The sequence below is a fragment of the Sesamum indicum genome, linkage group LG5 (genome assembly GCF_000512975.1).
Source record: "Sesamum indicum cultivar Zhongzhi No. 13 linkage group LG5, S_indicum_v1.0, whole genome shotgun sequence".
Lineage (NCBI taxonomy): Eukaryota > Viridiplantae > Streptophyta > Magnoliopsida > Lamiales > Pedaliaceae > Sesamum > Sesamum indicum.
Window position 1 is genome coordinate 16,672,855 of NC_026149.1, and position 12,545 is coordinate 16,685,399.

Sequence of the window (12,545 nt, forward strand, 5' to 3'; positions counted from 1 at the left end):
TGATTTCTCTTTGCCCTTGCTTTGTGGAAATCAATATTATTGCTACTCAAAGCTATATATATATATAATTTGGCAATGAGGTATTATGAAACAATTGATTAATTTCCTGCAAATTCTACCGTTTCAGCTGTAAAATTGAGTTTTTGGACTTGTAGCTCTACCCCTACTCTTGTAATTTAAGGGGTTTTTTTTTTTAATTTTTAATTTTGTTGGTTACGGAATTCTTATTTTTGATTTTGTAACTTTAAAAAATTAGCACTTTTTTTGGTCGCCTAACACATTTTTGCAGAAAATGCCCACGGGCTTAGCGAGTGGCTCTTAGGGCTTTTATATTTTTTATTTCACTGATTATGAAATTCTCATTTTGTGGTCCGTTAGTTACGAAAATATCATTTTTTGTTGACATAATTTTCAAAAGATAATACTTTCGGTCCCATGTATTTAATGGGTCATGTGGCCTATCCCGTCTGATGAAACTGCGTTCTTGAACTAAAAGTGCTATTTTTTAAAAATTGTGGGACTAAAAGTGAAAATTTTTAATTAAAAGGTTCAAAAGTGGAAAAGTTTTAAATTACAGGAGACAAAATGCTATATTACCTTATTTTGAACTTCAAATCTACAAAATTGGGGCAAATTGCGTTTTGTCATACACGATAGAGGGTGTTGTATTTTTTGTCCCACAGTTTACAGTAGCACATTTGATCATACAGATAAAGTATCAATTGAACTATGCACATCTTGTATATTTTGTTTTTTGAAGTGAAAGAGATAAACTATTATTACATTATTAACATCAAGTATCAATACGTAATAAATACCAACAATGATAACAATTATATACTATTCATTAATATCATATAAGTATATTTAATTAATACATACTATAAGAGTAGAAATATTCCATACACATCGGTAGGGTTGGAATCTATGACCTTTGAGTTATGGGACTTTAGTTTCGTCAATTGAGCTGAATTTCATCGATCACGTCTTATATAATTATATAGAGAAAAATTATAATTTTAATTCTGTGCAAGTTCATATCTTTTAAAATAAAAATATTTTTCTTAATTTTAAAAGAAGCAATAACATATTTTTATTATATAGGGATATATATATCTATTTTTTTTAAAAAAAATCAAATTACAAATACCATCGAGATTTATTATTATAACAAATTGTTATAAGTTCATGTAAAGTGATGATGAGACGGATGACCAGACAAATACTCGTAAGTTCGATGAAATTCATGATCATATACTTATAGAATCATAATATTTTAATTATTTTAATTTTTAAATCGAGCTTTTATTAGCTAATAAATATAACTAGTGATTATATATATATATATATATATATATAAAAATCGTAGCAAATACAAATCAACCACGGCTGCGCAACAGCTTGGCTGTTGTTTCTACAAATGTAGTCAAAATATCAGTTACGGGGAACCATGACGAATATTAATTAATCGTGTTAAAAATTTAAATTTTTATTTTTATTTTATTTAATCGTGATTAATAGTATCGATTTGTCACGATTTTCAAGCCATGATCATTTATAATGTAGCGAATATTCAAATTTTTTTGCATTGTGATCATCATTTATACGTGATACTATGACTCTTAATCATAGTCAGTAAATAAGGGTAAAATAGCTAATATATTATTTTACACCACGTCGAGCATTCGAATAATTTTTAAATATAAATTTAATTAAAATAATTAAACCATAATGCATTAAATTGAAAAAGGAAATCTGATGTAGCCTTCAAATAATAATGCATTAAAAAAATTTAATTATTACCTATATTATAAATCACTGTCACTTAAAAGACACAGTAAATCCTTATTCCTAAAAATAATAAAGTATGTAATGATATTTGCAAGGTACAAACGATTAATGCACATAGGCATACCAAAGCTTTCTAAGACATGTCTCATGATATATATAGAGGATTAATTAGACTTAAATCTTCTTTAAAAACGTAAACTTAGATTTTTTCCTCATTTTTTTAAAAATTATATTTACATTCTTTTTGAAAATTTACTATTCAAACTGGACCCCCATTTTCGTTAGAGTTTTCGGATGAAAAAGGCTGAAGTTGGCAAAAAATTAAAAATTTATGCATTTTGTATTTTTACTGACGTCAGTATTTTTTTCAAACCTTAACGGAGGGGTCAGGTGTAAACGAAATTTTTTTTAAGGGGGTGTAAGTATAATTTTAGAACTTTTTAAAAAAAATTGTAATTTCACATTTTGAAATAGTGCTTAAGTGTAATTAATTCTATATATATATATATATAAATAAATAAATAAAATAGGATGTTGTAGTTTTGTTGTCCGAAGCAATCAGCTCTCCCTAATTAATTGGATTAATATTCTAATATGATCTATCTACTTGTATTAACTTTTAATTGGGACGCGGCTCCGTACAAGTACGAGAAATACGGAATTGAGTAAATTCAAAAATTTCGTCGGTCCACATTAAAAGAACTATACACTAGAAAAAATTATAGTTTTTTTTTACGATTAATTATTGTAGTCAAAAGAAAAAAAATCGTAGCAAATACAAATTAACCACAATTTCGTAACGGCTATTAATCGTTGTTTCTACAAGTGCAGTCAAAACATTAGTTAGGACTAAAATCCCGGCAAATGTTCTGGTTATGATTAAAAAATCGTGGCGAATATTAATTAATAATGGTAAAAACTTAATTTTTTATTTTGATTTCGTTTAATTGTGATTTATAGTATTGATTTACCATATTTTTTAAGTTATGGTCATTTATAGTATAGTGGAAACTCAATTTTTTTGTAAGGGTATATGTATATATGTATACATTTATGAGCTGCTCACCAATTAATTCAAAATAAAACATATTTAAAGAATTCATTACACAAATTAAGGTGGGATTTAAGTAATAATTAACACTTGAAAAAGTTCACTACATTTATGATTAGTGCATATATATATATATATATATATATATATATATTGTCTGCTCAAACTTAATGAGAAATGTTTAATTATATGACATCCGGAATTCAATGCAAAGATTCCTAACTTGGCTTCAGCACGATCGACAACCCTAACAAATCGAAGAAATTACTTTATAGGCTACATTACATCAGAACTTAGGAACATATATAATATAACCTTAATTTGTGAGTCTGTAAACTAGATTTCGTCTGTCTTGTAAGAAAAATTTAGTTCAGAAATTTCATAATCGTAGACCTAAATAGTTAATTATACTTAGCTAATTATAAAATTATAGCTAATTTAATCAAATTTAAATCAATCACGTAACAAGCGATCGATAAAATGAAGATTACATATAATATTTGTTTTGTAGTTAATTGATTAAACCAAATTTTTTCTTTGTCCTTGGACTAGGAAGTTTTCACCACCCACATTCTAAATTTCAAGTATTCATTGAATTGAAAATAACATAATTGATTTACTTTTAATAATTGATTTGCACAATATTATTATTATTGGGCAAATTAAATTGATATTTCTTGAAAATTAGGTCTAATTATGTAGAATTACTCTATACCCTTTATATATTCGCACGTACGCACCTCTTGAGGTAATATTAATATGAATTTTCGTCACTGAATAGGGCGTAATATTTATAGTCAACCTCCAGAGACGTATCTGTAATTAACTCTGCGATATGTAGCGAGTCTTTGCAAAATTAAATCTAACCTTAGGAGTGTTAACGTATATAATTTATCCTATATTTGTAACTAAACACACTTTTTTTTTGTTTTTTTTTTAATTATCAATCACATTGGCTTAAATAACTATTAATATTATAATTCGATCTGAATTTTTTTATTATAAAATGACGATACGTCTTATAATACTGTACTTTATATACATACACAATGTATATGAAATTCATATCATTTATATATACAAACACAATGTGTATACATAAAGAACAACATAAAACACAACATCAATTTGTAATAAAAAATTCCGATGAAATAACCTATATATATAATCATGCAAGGGCTATATATTGGTCGGCAACATGGGATCATGTCAAGAAGAGTAAAAGGTACGTACATGTTAATTACTTGTTTTGTAATAAAGATGTTATCCTATGTTTTCGGCTTTAGGAAGAAGCACTTAATTGTGTTAATTTGATATATATATATATATATATATATATATAGAGAGAGAGAGAGAGAGAGAGAGAGAGAGATTGATGAATTAAGGAATCTTTGTAATGAGTAGAAGCGGAAAGGTGTGTTTGTGCACACGACTGCACATGGGCTCATAATAATACCCTTTCAATTTGTTTGGGATTGATGCATATGTTTGACATATGTTTGTTTTGTTTGTAATAAACAGAAATGGGAATGGGTGAACGAATCAGGGGAGTGTGTTTGTTGTTGAGTTGTCAGTATTAGATTCTGTCATCAAATCTATTCAAAATTTCTATGTGATTATTTTGATCCACATATAGTTAATGTTACGTGCCGCCGGCTAATTAAGGTTTAAACCAAGTACCAACAATTGGCATTTATTTGGCATATGTCCCTATAAATAAGGGGAAATTGCAAAATTGATCTCATTTTTTAAGGATATTGGCACTTTTGGTTTAGACCCATTTTAAAGTATTCAATTTTAGCTTAATTTGACTGGAAGTTTGTGGGGATGCAAACGAGTTGAGCTTGAGTGCGAGTACAAAAAGAAAAATTGTTAGTTCGAACTGGAGCTCGTGCTCGTATACCCTACTTTTATCTAAACACATGTATGTAACAATTTAAGTTAATTTATTGATAATCGACTAACTAATTAGAAAAACAAACAAGTCGTACCAAATTCGCAAAAACCAAATAGAAATTATAAAATCATAATATACAAAGATTAAATTTATCTAAATATCAATCCATCATTCAAATAAAAATAAATTAGTTACGTTGGACAAAAACCGTTCTAATCCAAGTTTGTTCAGAAGTATAACAAAAGTCTATGAAGTTCACATAACAAAACGTCCTCGTTGTTATTATCTCAAACCTGCATAAAATAAATGATAATAAACTAAATTAGAACCACATAACAAAATTCAAGCAATATGTATCTCTTTGTAAGTGAATGTGAATGTCATAATATAATCAAAATAGTTTGCTGGAAGTTAACAAACCCAATAAAAAAGACGAGCAAGTTATCACCTAATTTGATGTCAATATTAATTGAAGGATCGAAGCTCAAACCTCAAACCTCAAACCCACCTTATGTCATCTCAAACATGTTATATGTTGATGCAATTTAAACGAAGTAACTGAGACAATTTTCAGCAGTTGAGTTACATGAATGTACCTTTAGGACATCACCATCAAGAGGCAAGCTTACATGTATTGCTTTTTTATCACTCTGCAAATCAATGAATAAAAATTTAATACACTTATAATAAGTTAAAAATAATAGTGATATTTTTAAAACTTTAAAAATACAAAGAATGTACATGAGACTTTTTCTTGACTCCAAAGCGCTTTCTCAGCCAATTTCCTCCACGCATCAATACTTGCACGATGTTTGTCTATGACTTTGCTTCCTGCGCTAAGTGTAACCTCAAAAGCAACACTGGTGATCGGAATAGCCAGAAGATCTCTTTTCATTATTTATAAGATCTTATATTTCAAGGCATGAACTCTCCACCATTTCAGAACTTCAAAGTCTTTTCCGTCCTTCTTATCCTTCTTAAAATATATATTTCTTCAAAATATAAATCAAGTTCAGACTTTTGAGGCTGAATAGATTCCATTGACTTCAAATATTCAGCATACTCAGACCAATCACATTGAGTTTCAACATGTCTAAGATCTGGCTTTGAAAGTTTTTATTTGTGCATTTCCCCAATTGAGAAGTCTTTTCAATATTGAAAATACCTATATACTGAGAATATAGTTCATATAATGTTTTTCGAATAATAACAATCTGCCTCTCAACATTTTCTGAAAAATACAATCTTGGAAAGCATAAATCAAGTGCTCTTAACTTACACATTGGATCCAGAACAACTGCTATGGACATTAGCAAATTGGATTATCCACAATATTTGTCAAACTTGATCATCATTCTTTCAACCATATCCTGAATGAATTTATCATTCTCCAGTGTCTTCTTATCTAACAAGACTTTGACTCTGTTCACGTCATTAAGGAACAAGTTTGAAGTAGGATAGTTATTTCCAGAAATATGTGCATAACAGTCCTGAATAGCTCTAATATGGAGCACACTTTTTCAATTTTTGTCCAATCTTTTGCACTTGGACGAATATCATAATGTGGCTCCCTATCAACAAACCTCGGGAAGACATTTTTGAATTTGATTGCAACAACCAGTATTTCATATATTGAGTTCCACCCTGTCCGACAATCATCAACTAACTTCTTTTTTGGTAAATTCAATTGTTTCACCATTTCAGAGAATATTTTAAGTCTTGCATCGAATCATCGAACATACTTTATGCTATCATATTAACATCAACAATATTTTTAATTTATGAAAGTCCATCTTGAGCTATGAGATTAAGTATATGGGCGCAACATCTTATGTGGAATAATTTTCCATCATAAAGTAGTCTCCTTTGTTTACATATAAATCTTCAAATTTTCAATGGTTGAATCATTAGCAGAAGCATTATCCACAAACATGGTGTGGATCTTACTCACGATTCCCCAATCCTCCAAGCAACAACAAATAGCATTTGCAATTTTAAGACCTCGATGGGCGGGGGAGTGGAATGTGAACAAAGTTAAGACACGCTTTTGTAATTGCTAGCTTTGGTCAATCCAATGACCATTTATCACCAAGTACTCGATCTTTTGGTTCTTTGATTTCCAACAGTCAGTTGTGAGACTGATTTTGTTCATATTTTTCAATAAACTCTTCAATTTATTCTTTTTCAACTCATAAATGTTGATGCAAAGTTTTTATTGTGTTTCTTGTAATACCTCGCTACTCAAGTAATCCTTTTCTTTGCATCAAATTGAGTCCTTCTTCTTCCACAATAGAGAAAGGGTGTTCATGTATCATTATTCAATGAGCCACTGATTCTTTTATCTTCTCCATATCAAACTTCCCAATATACATACTTGGACAAGAGGTTGGATCTAAACTACTAGTCTTGAAACCAAGTTGTGTTTGGAAAAGTCCATCTTTCTCCTTGTCAGCTTTTGTTTTGAGATAGTTAGCACAGTGCTGCAAGTGCTGATGCAATTGAATTATTGGAGTAATCTTGGTTTTGGTATACATTCTCTTATAACGTATACAAGAAATCTTCATAACTCTATTTGCATCCTTCACTTTTGTAAAATCTGACCAAACAACTGTTTTTTTTTTTTTAAATTTGGGCATTAACAGTGAAGTTTCATACTCTATATTGGCCTCAATGTTCTTCTTTGTCCCAACAGTATCCATATCAACTCTATTAATCATCTCTTCATTAGTAGCACTGATTGTTTTAGTGTTTCATCATTTTGCATTACTGGACTCGCTGAAAAATTCATATCTAAACAAAAAACAAATGTGGATGTTGTGTAGGGAGGCCCTTCCAACAACGTCGAATCTTATTCATCGTTGTTGTGATACTGATTTAGCTTGCTCGTCTTGTGGAGCACTAGAAGAAGATTCAAAACACATGTTCCTGGAATGCTCATTTGCAAGGCAGGCTTGGGTTTTTTCCCAATTCCCTTGGCGGTTAATCAGCAACTGGAATGGAGGAGTAGCGAAATGGATATGCCGAGTTCAGGAACAACTCGACAACAAGCAGTTCAACCTTTTTGTGATGATTTGCTGGAGGCTATGGGGGCGAGGAAACAAACAGTCCCTGGCAATTCATTGGATTGTGTCATATTTGCTGTATGCTATTGCATGATTTTCATAACGTGGTGGTGATGAAGCCTACTTCCCTTCCTTTTGACAACTTATGTAGACCACCTGACACCGATCAAATTAAACTTCAATGCTGCAGTCTTTAGCGACAATAGAGGAGTGGGTGTAGGAGTTATTGCACGGGATTGGAGAGGCCATTGTCTCAAGTGGAAAATGACAGTTACTGGAATCGTTACATTATTGAAGGTGATCGTCTTTAAGTGATCACCAAACTTCAGAATCATATGGAGGATTGCTCCTCGGTTGGCCCGATCCTTGTGGACATCCATCATTTGATTTCAAATGCTCGTGATGTTTCATTTAGTTTTACTCGTAGAGCAGCTAATCAAGCTGCATTTGTTACGGTGAGGGATCTGACCCACGTTCTTTTCTGTATGAAACAATTAAGGCTAATGTCCTGTCTCATTTATAAATTTCATTTTATTGTAAAAAAAAAAAAAGTTTGCATTTGCATTATTTCTTGCATATGCCTTGCGTTCAAGATTGCTTTAAAGTATTGTTGGCTTTTTTTGGTTCAGAAATTTAGAAGTACAATGCTTTGAAGATGCTTGTCAATAGCATGAATGGAAAATTTGTCTTTTTTATACTTGAATCAAGCATAAATAACCTACCTAATGGGTATGGTCCAAAAGAGATTGACCCAAGAAAAAGTGTTAAGTCCAAACATAGGCTCATCAGCCCGGGAGAGAGGCAGCACACCCAAGTCACCATGCTTGGCCCAAGAAGCTACCGATACTCATTAGTTACTTGCATTTCATTACTATAGTGTTTTTTTTTGTTTTTTTGTGAAATTCAAAAGTTCTTTTTATTTATTTGATTATTCCTTATTGCGAATCTAAAATCAGTGCAGTTCTAAAGTATAACCCCACATCAAATTCAAAATCTGATGGATCAACATGATCATCATTGTAAATAGAAAATTGTGAGGTGGTAGGTGTTATTGACATAGAATACGATTTATAATCAATTTTTTGAATTAGACTGTATTTTACCCACCAGTGAATCAAACAACATTAATTCCCCACCAGTGATCTATGCTTGAATTTGAATCATTAGCCTCATGCATATACTCATCAGTACCCCACTACCTAGTTTAGTTTGTTGTGTATTACGTACAAACAAGACCAAGAATCCTTCCTCTCGATGCAAATAGAACCCAAAACACCACCAACCACAGTGAATATTTACAAAGGTATATTATACTCCCCTCCCATAAAGTTTGGTGTAATTATACGTAAATTTTTTGTGGTTGGAAAATTATATCTGGAACCATTGAAGTTTGCTTTCATCTTATAAATAAGTCCCTCCGTTAGTCAAAATTTACCGAATTTACTGCTATTAACAAAAAAATTCAAAACCAAATATATATTTACCCCCGATTGACTTATTACTGATTTATTATTGGTCAAATAATTTTTTTATGATCAAATGATCTCCATACGTCTTCATGCGTTAGTGGACGTAAGGAGGTATATTTTGACCATTATAAGGGTAGTTTACTCGAAAAAAAATTATTTGACCTGCAATAAATCAATAATAAGTCAATTGAAGGTAAATATTGATTTTTATTCAATTTTTTTATTAATTATCAGTAAATTCAGTGAATTTTGATTAATGAAGAGACTTATTTGTTAGATGGAAGCAAATCCCAGTGGTACTAAATATTATTTTTTAAATTACAAAAAATTTAAATATAATTATACCAAATCTAAAAAAAGGGAAACGAAATTATCGGTATTTACAATTACCTAGAATCCAATACCAAATATGACTACAAATATTCCACGATTCAACAATTTTATAAATTACACTACTTTTTATAACATACAACTAATATATATAATATCTAACTAAGAATTTCAAAGAAAATTCAAGAAAAAAACTCTTCCAATAAATTGGAGCAAAACGTTCATGCTCGACATACCCACCATTTTCAGCCCAGATCTTAATTTTCCAACAAAAGAAAATGCAATTTTAGTCCGACAACTTATGACAATGACAATTTTGTTCTTGTATTAAAATTGGCCAAATGAAAATTAAAATTATTAAAATTATAAAGTTAAAGGAATAAATTATAAAAATTAATTCGTACATAACTAAAATTGTCACTCCCTATAAATTACAAGACTAAAATCGCAACTTTCCCTTTTGAAACCATGTTGGACAAAAACTTGTCTTTAGCAATTTTTACCACAAATTTTTATGTTACCCCATATTTAAACATTTGTAATTGGCATATATTGATTAATGATTCTTGAAAAAAAGGTATTATAAAATAAATAGAGATTTTTTAAATTAACAGAAAATTTGAAGTCATAAATATCATTTGTTTGACAATGTTAATTAGTTTCACTTTCCGTCACCCTCTACTTCTTAATTATTGTTTCAATCACTAAACTCCTCCACTAATTTTCTGATCTTAGTCATCATAATTGAAGGCTGTAATCAAATTAATCTTTTTTTTAGCATATTTTATTTGTTTAAAAGAATTATACATGTATAATAATTGTTCATCATTCCACCATTCGGCAAAAGGTATATGCAACTTCAGTCACGACAAACATTATTTTTTATACAATAAAAAAAAAGTTACAATTTGATGAGGGTTGGATTACTAAAAGATGGAGATACCCTTGAAGGAGGGTATTAACGACATTTCGCACCTCAACGGTCATTTTTATTCTATAAAGACCAAGGAGAAATCATACGACGTGATTAAAGGGACCAGACCGTGGATATATAGCTAATGAGGCGACCTGGGCGCATGATCCCATATTGGCCGCCTGATTAGGAGGTTGTGAAGGCTAAAGATTAAGACACATGGCAGTCGTGCAAGGAAAATCGAGATTATATAAATAGGAGCAGTTTTACACTGATAAAGGTAATCAATAAATCTACTATAATTCTATCACTGGAGATTATCTATTCGACCTCCGTTTTCTGACTTGAGCGTCGGAGTCTTATAATCGGGTCTCGACTCGATTAGTTTGACGTGTTTTCTGTTCTACAGGTACTTCATTGGATTGGGAGAAGAAAGTGGACACATCGCTTAGATCACCATCTCCATTTTTTGCCTATCACAATTATTTCAGATAATTATGAGATGATGTAAATATAATCAAACACTCTCTTAATCGGGGAAAAAAAGAGGTCCATTTAATCCGACCATATAAGTCTAGCCTACAATTATTGGGCTTCTAGCTATAATTATTACCACGTAATATGTAGTCCAATTTCAACAAATCATGTCGGGTCAACTAAGGTTGGTTAAAATGTAAAAACGGCCCAGTCTTCTTACACTTCATACTGCACACAAAACATTTTATGCGCTTCAGGGGAAAAATATATTTTTGATTATGTAATTTATGGTATTTTTATTTTTAGTTGTATTAATTATTAGAACTTTTATTTTTGATTTTATAATTTTAAAAAATAGTTTTTTTTTTTTATCTCATAACACCTTTTCGTCGAATGTTTTAACGAAAAATTTCACATGCTTAGTACGTGCCCATTAAGATCTTTATAGGTTTAGTCCCATTAGTTACGAGATTCTCACTTTTAGTCTCGTAACTTTAAAAATGTTACACTTTTGGTCTCATAGATGTAACAACCACGTGACCTTTTTCGTTAAATATCTAAGGAGAAAAAAATACAATTTTAGTCCTGTAACTTATGGGGGATGACAATTTTGGTCCTGTACAAATTGATTTTCGCAATTTAGTCCTATAACTTTAAAATTTGATAATTTTCATCCTTTTATCCGGAAAAATTGCATGTGATTTGCACATAATTCAATTAAATTGTAATTTTAGTCATATAACTTAGGGGTCGTTGGCATTTTTAGTCCTATAACTTGGGAGAGTCGACATTTTGGTCCTTTCATGAATTTATTTACAAGACTAAAATTGTAAGTAAATTGTAATTCCCAATCAATTGGCCAAAAAAGGACTAGCCAAAATTATAAAGTTACAGGATTAAATTGCGAAAATCAATTTATACGGGACTAAATATTCCACTCTCCATAAGGAGTATAAAATTATAATTTTTCAATATCTAACTAAAAAGTATCATATACGTAGGATTAAAAATGTTACTTTTCAAAATTATGAAATTAAAAAATAAGAATCTCATAACCGATAAAATAAAAAATAAAAAAATCTTAAGTTACGGACAAAACCATGTCTAAGTCTTTAAAGTTGACCATGAAACTATAATATCGAAAAGAATTTGTCAGAGAGGAGAACAAATATTTAAGATACTTCCTCTTTCTAGCTGAAGCATGATTATGACTTATCTTGTATGTTATGACATAATAATTATGGTAATAAAAAGAAAGAAAAATAGTGTATATATATATATATATATATATATTCTCACACGAAAAACATAAATAACCGATTACGAACTCTATTTTAATGATACGTGAGTTGAAGTTCGAAGTTTCTAAGTCTATGTAATGAGATATGTTTAAAAGATTATTCCTTAATTGTATTTAAATGGATAGAATTTTTTATTTGGAAGTTTATTACATATTCTATTCCATTCAATATATATATACATCATGTTTATAAAAAGAATTTTAAAATAAAGTATATAACGTCATCAGTAAAGTTATATTTTTAATTTCATAAAA